The sequence below is a fragment of the Scyliorhinus canicula genome, chromosome 17 (genome assembly GCF_902713615.1).
Source record: "Scyliorhinus canicula chromosome 17, sScyCan1.1, whole genome shotgun sequence".
Taxonomy (NCBI): Eukaryota; Metazoa; Chordata; class Chondrichthyes; order Carcharhiniformes; family Scyliorhinidae; genus Scyliorhinus; species Scyliorhinus canicula.
In genome coordinates this window covers 104136641-104150804 of record NC_052162.1, presented here as the reverse complement: position 1 = coordinate 104150804, position 14164 = coordinate 104136641, and positions in this window count along the sequence as shown.

Genomic DNA, 14164 nt, shown 5'->3' with positions numbered 1-14164 from the left:
AGGCACAAGGGGCAGTGTATGAACATGGTGAAAAGGCGAGTAGGATGCTGGCTCATCAACTCCGCAAGCGGGATGCGGCTAAGGAAATTGCTGGAGTGAGAGACAAGAGTGGGAATGTGGTGCGAAAGGGGGTAGAGGCGAATGAAGTCTTCAAGGACGTTTACGGGGAACTGTACCGGTCGGAGCCAATGGTGGACAGGAGGGGAATGGAGTTGTTTCTCGATGGGCTATCTTTCCCGAAGCTGCAGGAGGAGCAGGTGGAGTGGTTGGGGGCGCCGATTGAGCTGGAGGAGCTAGTTAAGGGGATCGGGCAGATGCAGTCAGGGAAGGCGCCGGGGCCGGATAGGTTCCCGGTGGAATTTTATAAAAAGTTTTTGGACCTAGTGGGCCCCTTGCTGGTGCGGGCATTTAAAAAAGCGTGGGAAAGGGGGACTTTGCCCCCCGATGATGTCGCGGGCGCTGATTTTGTTAATCTTAAAGAGGGACAAGGACCCCCAGCATTGTGGTTCATACAGGCCCATATCTCTCCTTAATGTGGATGCCAAGGTGCTGGCAAAACTCCTGGCCACCAGGATAGAGGACTGTGTGCCAGGGGTTGTACACGAGGATCAGACAGATTTTGTGAAGGGAAGGCAGCTGAACATGAATGTGCAGAGATTGTTGAATGTCATCATGATGCCGGCGATTGAGGGGGAGGCTGAGATAGTGGTGGCGCTGGATGCGGAGTAGGCCTTCGATAGAGTGAGTGGGGGTACCTATGGGAGGTGTTGGGGAGGTTTGGATTTGGTGAAGGGTTTAGTAGATGGGTGAGGCACCTATATGAGGCCCCGATGGCGTGTGTGGCCACGAATGGGAGGAGGTCGGAGCACTTCCGGCTTTACCGAGGTACCAGGCATGGTTGCCCCCTGTCCCCCTTGTTGTTTGCATTGGCAATCGAGCTGTTGGCGATGTCGTTGAGGGATTCAGAGAGGTGGAGAGATTTGGTGCGAGGTGGGCAGGAACATAGGGTGTCGTTGTATGCTGATGACCTGTTACTGTGTGTGGCGGACCCGGTGGGAGGGATGCCGGGGGTGATGGAGCTGCTAGCTGAGTTTGGGACCTTTCCAGGCTATAAACTAAATCTAGGCAAGAGTGAGGTGTTTGTGGTGCACCTTGGAGACCAGGAGGAAGGAATTGGTAGGCTCCCGCTTAGGAGGGCAGGGGAGAGTTTTAGGTACCTGGGGGTGCAGGTGGCCATGGACTGGGGGACTGGGGAACTCTTCACAAGCATAATTTCACCAGGCTTGTGGATCAGGTGGAGGAGGAGTTCAAGAGGTGCCATTGTCGTTTGCGGGGAGGGTGCAGTCCGTCAAAATGACGGTGCTTCCGAGGTTCTTGTTCCTCTTTCAGTGCCTGCCCAGATTCATCCCCAGGGCCTTCTTTAGGAGGGTGACTAGCAGTATTTTGAGCTTTGTGTGGGCACATGGGACTCCGAGAGTGAAGAGGGTTTTCCTGGAGCGAGGGAGGGATAGAGACGGGCTGGCGCTGCCCAACCTTTTGAGGTACTATTGGGCGGTCAATGTGTCAATGGTGCGTAAATGGGTGATGGAGGGGGGAGGGGCGGCGTGGAAAAGAATGGAGATGGCGTCATGTAGAGGTACGAGCCTGGGTGCCTTGGCAACGGCACCGTTGCCGCTCTCTCCTAAGAGGTATACCACGAGCCCGGTGGTGGCGGCGACCCTAAGAATCTGGGGACAGTGGAGACGGCATGGGGGGAAACAGGGGGCTCGATGCAGGCTCCATTAGGTGGAAATCATCGGTTCATCTCGGGGAACACTGATGGGTGATTTAAGGGGAGGCAAAGTGTGGGCATCAGTAAATTGAAGGACCTGTTTATTGGCGGGAGGTTTGCGGGCCTGGGGGAACTGGAAGATAAAGTTGGGCTCCCCCAAGGGAACATGTTCAGATACTTGCAGGTAAATGCGTTTGCTAGGCGACAGGTAGAGCAGTTCCCTTTGCTGCAGTCGCGGGGGGCAATGGACAGAGTGCTTTCGGGGGTGTGGGTCGGAGAGGAGAAGGTGTCTGACATTTATAAGGTAATGCAGGAGGTGGAGGAGTCGTCAGTGGAGGAGCAGAAGGCTAGATGGGAGGGGGAACTTGGGGAGCAGATAGAGGACGGGACTTGGGCGGATGCCTTGGAGAGAGTCAACTCTTCCTCTTCGTGTGCGAGGCTTAGTCTCAACCAATTCAAGGTGCTGCACCGGGCCCACATGTCCGGGACTAGGATGAGTAGGTTCTTTGGGGTTGAGGACAGGTGCACCAGGTGTTCGGGGAGTCCAGCGAATCATGCCCATATGTTCTGGGCATACCAGGCACTGGAAGAATTCTGGAAGGGGGTGGCGGGGGCGGTGTCGAGGGTGGTTGGATCCAGGGTCAAACCAGGGTGGGGACTCGCGATTTTTGGAGTTGCGGTGGAGCCAGGAGTGCAGGAGGTGAAAGAGGCCTGTGTCCTGGCCTTTGCGTCCCTAGTAGACCGGCAGAGGATCTTGATGCAGTGGAAAGATGCGAGGCCCCCAAATGTGGAGACCTGGATCAGTGACATGGCGGGATTTATAAAATTGGAGTGAGTCAAATTTGCCCTGGGAGGATCAATACAAGGGTTCTATAAACGGTGGCAGCCTTGTCTGGACTTCCTGGCTCAAAGATAGGTATCTTGGTCAATAGCAGCAGCAACCCGGGGCGGGCGGGGGGGGGGGGGGGGGGGGGGGGGGGGGGTAAGGTTCCTTATTGTAGTTTCTATTTTTTTTCTATGGTTATGTAACTTAACATTGTGTTAATTGAAGTTGTTGTTAATATGTTGTGTTGTACATTGAGGAGGGGCGAATGTTTATGATTGCTATTATTATTGTTATTGTTGGTATTCTATTATGTTTCGATGTTGTTGTATAAATACAACATTTTTCAATAAAAATTATATTTTTTTTAAAAAACATTCTGTACCAGGGACAGTCGCAGCCATCTTCTGTGATTGATGATCGCCTGTGTCAGTGACACAAGCACGCACATTTGTGTCAGATCAACATCCATGCTCTGTAGTCCTGCCCCATACAGTTATGAATCGTCTTGGAAATTAAATAATGATTCATCGGATTAGTTAGCACAGTTGCTTCACAGCTCCAGGGTCCCAGGTACGATTCCCGGCTTGGGTCACTGTCTGTGCGGAATCTGCACGTCCTCCCCGTGTCTGCGTTGGACAGTATAGAGATGTGCAGGTTAGGTGGATTGAAAATGCTAAATTGCCCTTAGTGTTGACAAAAAAGGGTGGGTGGGTTACCGGGATAGGGTGGAGGCGTGGGAATAGGGTGGAGGTATGGGTTTGGGTAGGGTGCTCTTTCCACGGGCCGGTGCACACTCGAATGGCCTCCTTCTGCACTATAAATTATATGATTCTCTGATAACCCACTGCTCAATGATGGGAGATCCCAGAACATTAGCGTCATGATACAGGTATCGGGACACGATGATGAAACAGTTCCTGGGCGGGTTTGGCATGTCAGTCGTGGGTCAGGAAGAGAGGCACAGCCTCGATAGAACATAGAACAGTACTGCACAGAACAGGCCCTTCGGCCCTCGATGTTGTGCCAAGCAATGATCACCCTACTCAAACCCACGTATCCAACCTATACCCGTAACCCAACAACTCCCCCCCTTAACCTTACTATTAGGACACTACGGGCAATTTAGCATGGCCAATCCACCTAACCCGCACATCTTTGGACTGTGGGAGGAAACCGGAGCACCCGGAGGAAACCCACGCACACACGGGGAGGACGTGCAGACTCCACACAGACAGTGACCCAGCCGGGAATCGAACCTGGGACCCTGGAGCTGTGAAGCATTTATGCTAACCACCATGCTACCGTGCTCCCCTACCGTGCTCGATGTGCCATTACAACTCCGGGTTGTCATTGGGAGTATTAACTCCATGCGGGGAAGGCATCTGGTCCATTCGGATTCCCAGTGGACTTCTCTGAATGAATTTTAGTCAGCACTGATTCCGGATCGACCGGTTCAATGATTCGATGTCAACAGGGAACTGCTACCCACGCTCTCAAAAGCCTCGATATCATTGATCACTTGAAAAAATAATGACTGCATGGAGTGGGAGTCAGACAAACCCCTCTCCCTCCTAAACGTGGACGCCAAAGCCATGGCGACGTCCCAGGCGATGCGACTGGACAGTTGCCTGCTGGATGTAATCGCGGAGGACCAGGCAGGCTTGATCAAGGGCAGAAAACAGCGAACTTCTGACATCTGCTGATCATGACCTCACCCGTGGAAGACACACCAGAAGTGATAATCTCCCTGGGGGCAAAGAAGGTCTTTGACAGTATCGAATGCATGCACCTCATAGAGGTGCTGGAACGGTTTGCGTTTGGGCCAGTGTTCACCTCGTGGTGAACACCACAAGCTCTGAACTTTTCCAGCTGCACAGAGGCACGAGGCAGGGATGCTCTTTTTCCCCGTTGTTATTCGGCCTCGTAATCTAGCCGCTGGCTATCACTCTCAGATCAGCGAAGGGGTGGATAGGCATTCAAATAGTAACAGAGCACTGAGCGTCTCACTCTATACTGATGTCCTGCTCATGTATGTCCGGAGCCTCCTGGCCCACATGGAAGATGAATGAAACTTACCTCGGAAGAAAACGAAGAGGGGGGAGGGGAGAGATTGGAGTGTGTGTGTGTGTGTGGGGGGGGGGGGGGGGGTGGGGGAGGGGGAGGGCGTGGATGCAGGAAGCCAAGAGAAACACAGGACAAGCTGGAAAGGAGGACCGGAAGAGACAAAGCGCGATGGCACACTCGGAGGCGACCACCGCGGCATCAACAAACCTCGCCTACCGACACCTGGTACCTTTACCTGGAGGCAGCCAGGTAGGAAGTGAAACTGTAAGGCGATGACAGCCGACCTCCTGGGACTCTCAAACAGCACCGCCCTTCCTCCCGCCGCCCCCATACCTGTACATTGGTTCTGTCTCGGAGAGACAAAACTATCTGCCTGGCCCACATCATTTATTTCCCTAGTAACTTTTAATTTCCTCGTTGTTGTACACATTAAGTTTGTAGAATAGTTTGTGTTTTTTTTATTATTTTCCTCTCTTTGTTTGACTGTATAACTATATTAGCGCAATTTGTATTGTACAGAACATATATTATTGTAAATTATTACTAAACCACTAAAAATATTTTTTTTTAAATAGAAGTCGAGGTGTACACTGATGATTTCACAAAGTTCAGCTCTATTATCGATTCATTCGGGAGTGAAGCAGTCTGAAGTATTCGCAGCAAGAAGCAGATAGAAGCAGAACAGATGGGCGGAACTGCAGCACAGTGGTTAGATGGGTTTGATTACCGGCTTGGGTCACTGTCTGTGTGGAGTCTGCACATTCTCCCCGTGTCTACTTGGGTTTCCTCCATGTTCTCCGGTTTCCTCCCAGAAGTCCCAACTGACGTGCATGTTAGGTGAATTGGACGTTGTAAATTCTCTCTGTGTATCCGCACAGTCCCCGGAGTGTGACGACTAGGGGATTTCCACAGTGACTGAATTACAGTGTCAATGCAAGTCCAATTCTGACACTAATAAATATTATTATAACTTTTCGCCATGGGTTTGTACCTGGGAATTACTCGTCCAGGTAAGCATTTACTATCTACGAGAATGGAGAAACTGAATGATCCATTTTTCTCATTCACTGGCATTACCATCGCTGAATGTTCATTATTAATACCGTGGCCGTTTCCACTGACCAGAAATTTAAGTGGACCACCCAGATAAATAATTTGGCTACAAGGGCAGGTAACAGGCTGGCCACCCTGCAGCAAATAACTAATATCGCGACCAGAAAACATAGTATCCACCATCTAGGGGCTGGTTTAGCTCACAAGGCTAAATCGCTGGCTTTTCAAGCAGACCAAGCAGGCCAGCAGCACGGTTCGATTCCCGTACCAGCCTCCCCGGACAGGCGGCGGAATGTGGCGACTAGGGGCTTTTCACAGTAACTTCATTGAAGCCTACTCGTGACAATAAGCGATTTTCATTTTCATTTCATTTCATTTCATTTCATTTCATTTCATTCATCCATCTACAAAGCACAAGTGGCGAGTGCGATAGAACACTCTCCACTTGCCTTGATTAGATCAGCTCCAGCAGCATTCAGGAATATGGACACAATCCTAACCAAATGGTGCGGCTAGATTGGCAATAAATGCACCACATTAGCACGGCCTCACGGTAGCATGGTGGTTAGCATCAATGCTTCACAGCTCCAGGGTCCCAGGTTCGATTCCCGGCTGGGTCACTGTCTGTGTGTGCGTGGGTTTCCTCCGGGTGCTCCGGTTTCCTCCCACAGTCCAAAGATGTGCGGGTTAGGTGGATTGGCCATGCTAAATTGCCCGTAGTGTAAGGTTAATGGGGGGATTGTTGGGTTACGGGTATACGGGTTACGTGGGTTTAAGTAGGGTGATCATTGCTCGGCACAACATTGAGGGCCGAAGGGCCTGTTCTGTGCTGTACTGTTCTATGTTCTATTAAGAAATAATTTCCAGCGCACAATGGGAGCTGACTATATCATATTTAAGACTCCCTGCAGCAACACACCAAGGCTAATTCTACAGCAGCTTCCAGACTGGCGACATCCAGCTGAAATGATAGGCACAGCAAATGCACCAGAAGATCATGATTTCAAAGTTCGTCCACCAATCATCACACGATCCTGACTTGGAACGAGGACGCCGTTCCATTAAAGGTGTTGAGGAGAAATTCTAGAATTCCGTCCCTCATAGAACTGTGGATGTACATACAACACATGGGCTGAAGTGGTTTAAGAAGGCCAACTAGTAATGAGCAACAATTGTTCTCGTGGCAAGCAAAGCCTTCATCCTTTGAAAACAAATAGAACTGTTGATTTGAAGAACCATAATTTTACAACAAAAACTCCATTTAATGTATTCCGCCTTTTCTGCTAGAAAGAGACCGATTTAATCAACCAGGGGCAGCACGGTAGCATGGTGGTTAGCATAAATGCTTCACAGCTCCAGGGTCCCAGGTTCGATTCCAGGCTGGGTCACTGTCTGTGCGGAGTCTGCACGTCCTCCCCGTGTGTGCGTGGGTTTCCTCCGGGTGCTCTGGATTCCTCCCACAGTCCAAAGATGTGCGGGTTAGGTGGATTGGCCATGCTAAATTGCCCGTAGTGTCCTAAAAAAGTAAGGTTGTTGGGGTGGGGGGGGGGGGGGGATGTTGGGTTACGGGTATAGGGTGGATACGTGGGTTTGAGTAAGGTGATCATTGCTCGGCACAACATCGAGGGCCGAAGTGCCTGTTCTGTGCTGTACTGTTCTATGTTCTATGTACAGCCACGAGATTTTAATACACCACCGACTGAATCATTCTTAATTGTCTTTCATACCCGTTCCAAAACCTACTCTTTATTTAAGTTCATATATGTTCCCCATACAATGAATTGTAAGGGCCCTTCCTGTTAACTCCCTTTCTTATTTTTGCTGTTATAATTTTGATGTTTGGAAGCTTAATGGGGATTTACCTTTAAGACGAGCTGGGGATGAAACTAATTTATAATTTACAAAAGAGAACGCTATGCTTGTTTTCAACAGCAGAAATCAGACTTTCGGCATCAGAGAGGTGGGTTGGACGAGGTTCGATGACCAGGCTGGTGACTGATGAATTGGCCAAACCGTCACATTCTCCCGTTAAGAGGCAGCCATTGGATCCTACCTGAGTGGGATGATTTTCAGAGAGCATGTGGAAGCAGCTGAAGTCCGGGATTTTCACAGGAAAGACTTGATTTCCCTTTTGCTCTTGGGTGCCTGGAATGCTTTGCCTGTGGAGGTGGTAGAGGCGGGCACAATAGCATCATTTAAGATGCATCTGGATAGGTATATGAACGGGCGGGGAACAGATAGAAGTAGATCCTTGGAAAATAGGCAACAGGCTTACATAAAGGATCTGGATCGGCGCAGGCTGGGAGGGCCGAAGGGCCTGTTCCTGTGCTGTAATTTACTTTGTTCTTTGTTCTTTCTTCTGCAAAAATGTCGCTGTATTTCTGAAACTGTAAAGACCTCAATGAATCTACAGTGATAACCATTACAGACTCGAAACAAAAATCTCTGTGGGGCTGGAATTGACCACTCACTATGCCAGTGGCTCCGAACAGTATTATGTTTCCTCATTCATCATTCAACAATGTAACAATGCTTAGTTAAAGTTTATCCCCCTGAGCTCACCAATAATTCCATCGCGTTTCGTCATCTCGATATATATTAGTATTTCCCTCACGGTTCCTACACATTTACTTTCTTCCAGATGAATGCAAATATCGAAATGTTGACCCACACCCCGACATGTACATCATTCCTCGGGGGTGCTTTTGCTAACACTGTTGGGGAGGTTTTAAACTAATGTGGTAGGAGGATGGGAACCAGATTAGGAAGTTAGAGGTCAGTAAAGAAGCAGCAACTAACGCCAGTAAGGTACTGGATCATAAACTCAATGTGACTAAGGGGAAGAGTAGACAGAGAAAAGATGATGATCGCAAAGGGACAGGTTGTCTGAGGTGCATTTGTTTTATTCCGAGAAGTGCAGCAAGTAAGGCAGATGAATTTAGGGCTTGGATTAGTACCTGGGAATATGATGTTATTGGTATTTCTGAGACTTGTTTGAGGGATGGGCAAGACTGGCAACTAAATATCACAGGGTATAGATGGTTCAGGAGGGATAGAGGGGAGGTAAAAGGTGTGGAGGAGATGCATTACTGGTCAGAGATGATATTACAGCTGTGATTAAGGAGGGCACAATGAAGGATTCGAGCACTGAGGCAATATGGATAGAGCTAAGAAATAGGAAGGGTGCAGTAACATTACTATAGGCATCCCAAAAGCGAGCGTGAAGTAGAGGTACAAATATGTGGACAGATTATAAAACAATGTAGGAGCAATAGGGTGTTTGTGATGGGAGATGTTAACTTCCAAAACATTGAATAGGACTCATGTAGTATTGGAGGCGTAGATGGAGCAGAATTTGTAAGGAGCATCCAGGAGAGTTTTTTAGAGCAGAATGTAAATAGTCCAACTCGGGAAGGGGCCATACTGGACCTGGTATTGCTGAATGATCACGGCCAGGTAGTTGACGTTTCAGGCGGCGATTACTTTGGGAATAGCGATCACAATTCCATAAGTTTTAGAATACTCATGGACAACGACGAGAGTGGTCCTAAAGGAAGAGTGCTAAATTGGGGAAAGGCCAACTATAACAAAATTCGGCAAGAGCTCGGGAATGTGGATTGGGAGCAGCTGCTCCCAATTTAAGGGTAAATCCACATTGGAAATGTGGGAGTCCTTTAAGGAAAGGTTGATTAGAGTGCAGGACAGACATGTTCCTGTGAAAGTGAGAGATAGAAATGGCAAGATTAGGGAACCATGGATGACGGGTGGAATTGTGAGACTAGCTAAAATGACAAAGGAAGCATACATAAGATCGAGGCGACTCAAAACTGATGAAGCTTTGGAGGAATATCGGGAAATTAGGACAAATCTTAAACGCGCAATAAAGAGGGCTCAAAGGGGTCATGAAATATCTTTGGCTAACAGGGTTAAGGAAAATCCCAAAGCCTTTTATTCGTATATAAGGAGCAAGAGGGTAACTGGAGAAAGGATTGGCCCACTCAAAGACAAAAGAGGGAATTTATGCGTGGAGTCAGAGGAAATGAGTGAGCTTCTTAATGAGTACTTTGCATTGGTATTCACCAAGGAGAGGGACATGATGGATGTTGAGGCTATGGATGGATGTTTAAATACTCTAGGTCATGTCGGCATAAGGAAGGGGGAGGTTTTGGGTATTCTAAAAGGCATTAAGGTGGACAAGTCCCCAGGAACGAATGGGATCTATCCCAGGTTACTGGGGGAAGCGAGGGACGTAATAGCTGGGACCTTAACATACATCTTTGCAGCATCCTTGAGCACGGGTGAGGTCCCGGAGGACTGGAGAATTGCTAATGTTGTCCCTTTGTTTAAGAAGGGTAGCAGGGATAATCCAGGGAATTATAGACTTGTGAGTTTGACGTCAGTGGTAGGCAAACTGTTGGATAAGATACTGAGTGATAGGGTCTATTCATATTTGGAAGAAAATAGACTTATCACAGATAGGCAGCATGGTTTTGTGCAGGGAAGGTAATGTCTTACAAACCTAATCGAATTATTTGAGGAAGTGACAAAGTTAATTGATGAGGGAAGGGCTGTTGATGTCATATACATGGACTTCAGTAAACCATTTGATAAAGTTTCCCATGGCAGGTTGATGGAAAAAGTGAAGTTGTATGGGGTTCAGGTTGTATTAGCTAGATGGATAAAGAACTGGCTGGGCAACAGGAGACAGAGAGTAGTGGTGGAAGGGATTGTCTCAAAATGGAGAAAGGTGACAGTGGTGTTCCACAGGGATCCGTGCTCGGACCACTGTTGTTTGTGATATACATAAAGGATCTGGACGAAGGTATAATTGGCCTGATGAGCAAGTTTGCAGATGATACTAAGATTCGTGGAGTTGCAGATAGCGAGGCGGACTGTCAGAGTATACAGCAAAATATAGATAGATTGGAGAGTTGGGCAGAGAAATAGCAGATGGAGTTCAATCCAGGCAAATGCGAGGTGATGCATTTTGGAAGATCTAACTCAAGAGCAGAATAAATGGTCAATTGAAGAGTGCTGGGGAAAATTGATGTACAGAGAGATCTGGGAGTTCAGGTTCATTGTAACCTGAAGGTGGCAACGCAGGTCGATAGAGTGGTCAAGTGCTTCCGGTGGCGCCCTCGAGGAGACAGGTCGCAGGTCGGATCGCTCCCGCCCGCGATGGGCAAACGGACCTTTTTCAACGGACTTGTTTGGGACCTGGCAGCCTGAATCGGTGGAGGAGACGATAGGGAAGAGGCTTCCTTTCCCGGGTATGGGCAGCTGGACCAGAAGTGGTCGAGTGGAGCAGCGAGGATCGAAGCAGGAGCAGCGGGGGCCCCAGACAGGGCGGCCCAAGCATGGAGGACGGCAGGGACCGGGGAGCTGAGGCTCACTGGCCAAGGGAGCAACAGATGGAGTTCTTCAAGAACTGCTTCGCTGAGCTGAGGAGGGACACGCTGGGCCCGATGAGAGCGGTGATGGACCGAATGGTCGAGACACAGGCGATCCAAGGGAAGGCACTCAGGGAGGTTGATGCAAAGCTCGCCAGCCAGGGGGGCACGGTAATGGAGCTGGATCACGAAGTGGAGGAGCTGATCACCCGACAGAGGAGATTGCAGGAGCAGCTTGAAGAGCTGTGGAACAGAGCCAGGAGGCAGAATTTAAGGATCATTGGCCTCCCCGAGGGCTGCGAGGGGTCGGATGTGGGTGCATACGTGACGGGTGTGCTTGAGGCGCTGATGGGACCGGAGGCCTTCCCTCAACCCCTGGAGTTGGATGGCGCACATAGAGAAGGGATTATGAGTTCCCGCAGGGAAGCCCAGGATGGGCGACTGACCGAGGGCCTTGGTGGTCCGCTTTCACCAGCTTGCTGACAGGGAATGTGTGCTGCGATGGGCCAAGGCGGAGAGGAGCAGCAGATGGGAGAACTGCGAGGTGCGCATTTACCAGGACCTGGGAATGGAGCTGGACAAGAGGCGTGCAGGATTCATCAAGTTAAAGGCAGCCCTCTACAAAAAGGAGAGGAGGTTTGGAATGCTGAATCCTGCAAAGATTTGGATTATGTTTGAGGAACTCCACTACTATTTTAAGACACCAGAACAGGTTTGGACTTTTATTAAAGATAATAAACTGGACTTGAACTAATGGGCACTTAGTTCTTTCAGTGCTGTACAGTGGCGGCGGTCTGTTAACCTAATTTGCTCTGATTAGGTGTGGACTTTTCTTAAAAGAAGAAGCTGGACTTGAACTAAAGGACTCTGGGCTCTCAGAGCTATTGTGTGGCGACGGTTTGGTAATTTATCCTGTACTGTAATGTTTTATTCAAGATTGTTTTCAGCCTGGATAGAGAGTGGGGGCTGGAGGGCGCACTGTTTAGGGTGTTTTGGGGGGACTGCAAAGGGTGCCCTGCACTTGGTACCTTTTGGCGGGAGATCGGGGCCTCTGATAGGGGGGTGGGCTCGGGGCTGGTTAAGGGACTTGAAAGGGCACGGTGGGATACAATTAGGTTAATTGGTCCCTGGTGTGTGGGGGGAGGGCCCGAGCGCTCTGACGGGAGACAGGCAGGCGCCAAGAGGAGGGGTCAGCGTAACTAGCGTAGGTCAGGGGGCACCAGGGAGAATCGGAGGTGGGGCGGGGTGGGCTAGTGCCAAGCGCAGGGCTGACCTGGCAGGGGGGCGGGGTAGGCCGGGGTGGGGGGGGGGGGGGTGAAGAGGGTTAGGGACACGTTAGTTTAGTTGAACAAGTGTGGCATGGGAAAACAGAGCTGGCAGGGGAAGTGCCTTATTAACATGCTTATTCTTTCCCACTGTTCGTTTTCACTATGTTAAGGCTCTTTGCACAGGGCCATATTTCTCTCTGTAAATGTTACAAATTTGTGTTAAATTAAAAAATTCCAAAAAAAAGATAGAGTGGCCAAGAAGGCATACAGCATGCTTGCCTTCATTGGACGGGGTATTGAGTACAAGAGTCGGCAGGTCATGTTACAGTTGTATCGGACTTTGGTTAGGCCACATTTGGAATACTGTGTGCAGTTCTGGTCGCCACATTACCAGAAGGATGTGGATGCTTTAGAGAAGGTGCAGAGGAGGTTTACCAGGATGTTGCCTGGTATGGAGGGTGCTAGCAATGAAGAAAGGTTGAGTAGATTAGTATTGTTTTCATTGGAAAGACAGAGGTTGAGGGGAGACCTGATTGAGGTCTGCAAAATTATGAGAGGTATGGACTTTCTCCAAGAGTGGGGGTGTCAATTGCAAGGGGTCACGATTTCAAGGTGAGAGGGGAAAAGTTTAAGGGAGATGTGCGTGGAAAGTTTTTTACGCAGAGGGTGGTGGGTGCCTGAAATGCTTTGCCAGCGGAGGTGGTAGAGGCGAGTACGGTAGCATCATTTAAGATGCATCTGGACAGATATATGAACGGGTGGGGAACAGAGAGAAGTAGAACTCGAAAAATAGGCAACAGATTTAGATAAAGGATCTGGAACGGCTCAGTCTGGGAGGGCCGAAGGGCCTGTTCCTGTGCTGTAATTTTCTTTGTTCTTTATTAATGCATATCAAAGACACCAACTGAAAGCTACTGATCCCTACTGTTTGCTGCTCTAAACCGTCATTCAGTTCCAAAGAAAGCAATTCGCCACAATTGGCATCACTAATCGTTTGACCTTCAAGGCATTTGACAAAAAGGCCAACGGTGGCATAAGGATAAGCCCGTTGTTGAAATCTGTTGGCTGTGTTTGCAATGAACTATCCGATAGAGTGGTAAGTTGTTTTCCAATCGGAGTCTTCCAAATGAAATTGGGAATGACTGAAGGACAATGGAAACCACGGAACTGGACCTTACTGACACGTACGTCCTAAGGATTGGCGCCAAATAGATTGGTCACCGCGGGGTGACCGAGATCCATGACCGCGCGCAGGTGGGGTGTATAAATTAACGCAAATAGGTCTTAATTACCCATTGCATTCATGTATGAGGCCCGGCACCCAATGCTCCGGCCCTCTGTGATTCTCCAGGTCCGCCTCGCCGGGAATCACGTGGGAGCAGATCACGAGTGGTCTCAAGCAGCGTAGCCCATGCGTGGTAGAGCTTGCAATGGGCCAAGGAGGTAACACCCCCTCAAAGAGTTACCATCTTCGCCCACCACGAGGTCCATCTCGCGAGGGGCACACTGGAAGAGACCTTCTGAGCCCAAGGAGGGCGACCCTCCCCCAGTCGCCACCCTCGCCCCATTTGTCCTGATTTTTTTATAGCTGAGCAATGGAGATGAACATTGGCGAAGTTGAATGGAGTACAGAAAATATGCATCAACATTATTTTAGGCTAAAATCGTAACATTGCTCTGAGAGCAGGTTGCGCAGTTTCCGTTTGTTTTCCCATTCTGGTAAAGGATTAGGAAGCCGAACAACTAATGTTCGTAAGAGGATTCACATATTCTTCCTTTCTGGAGATGAAAG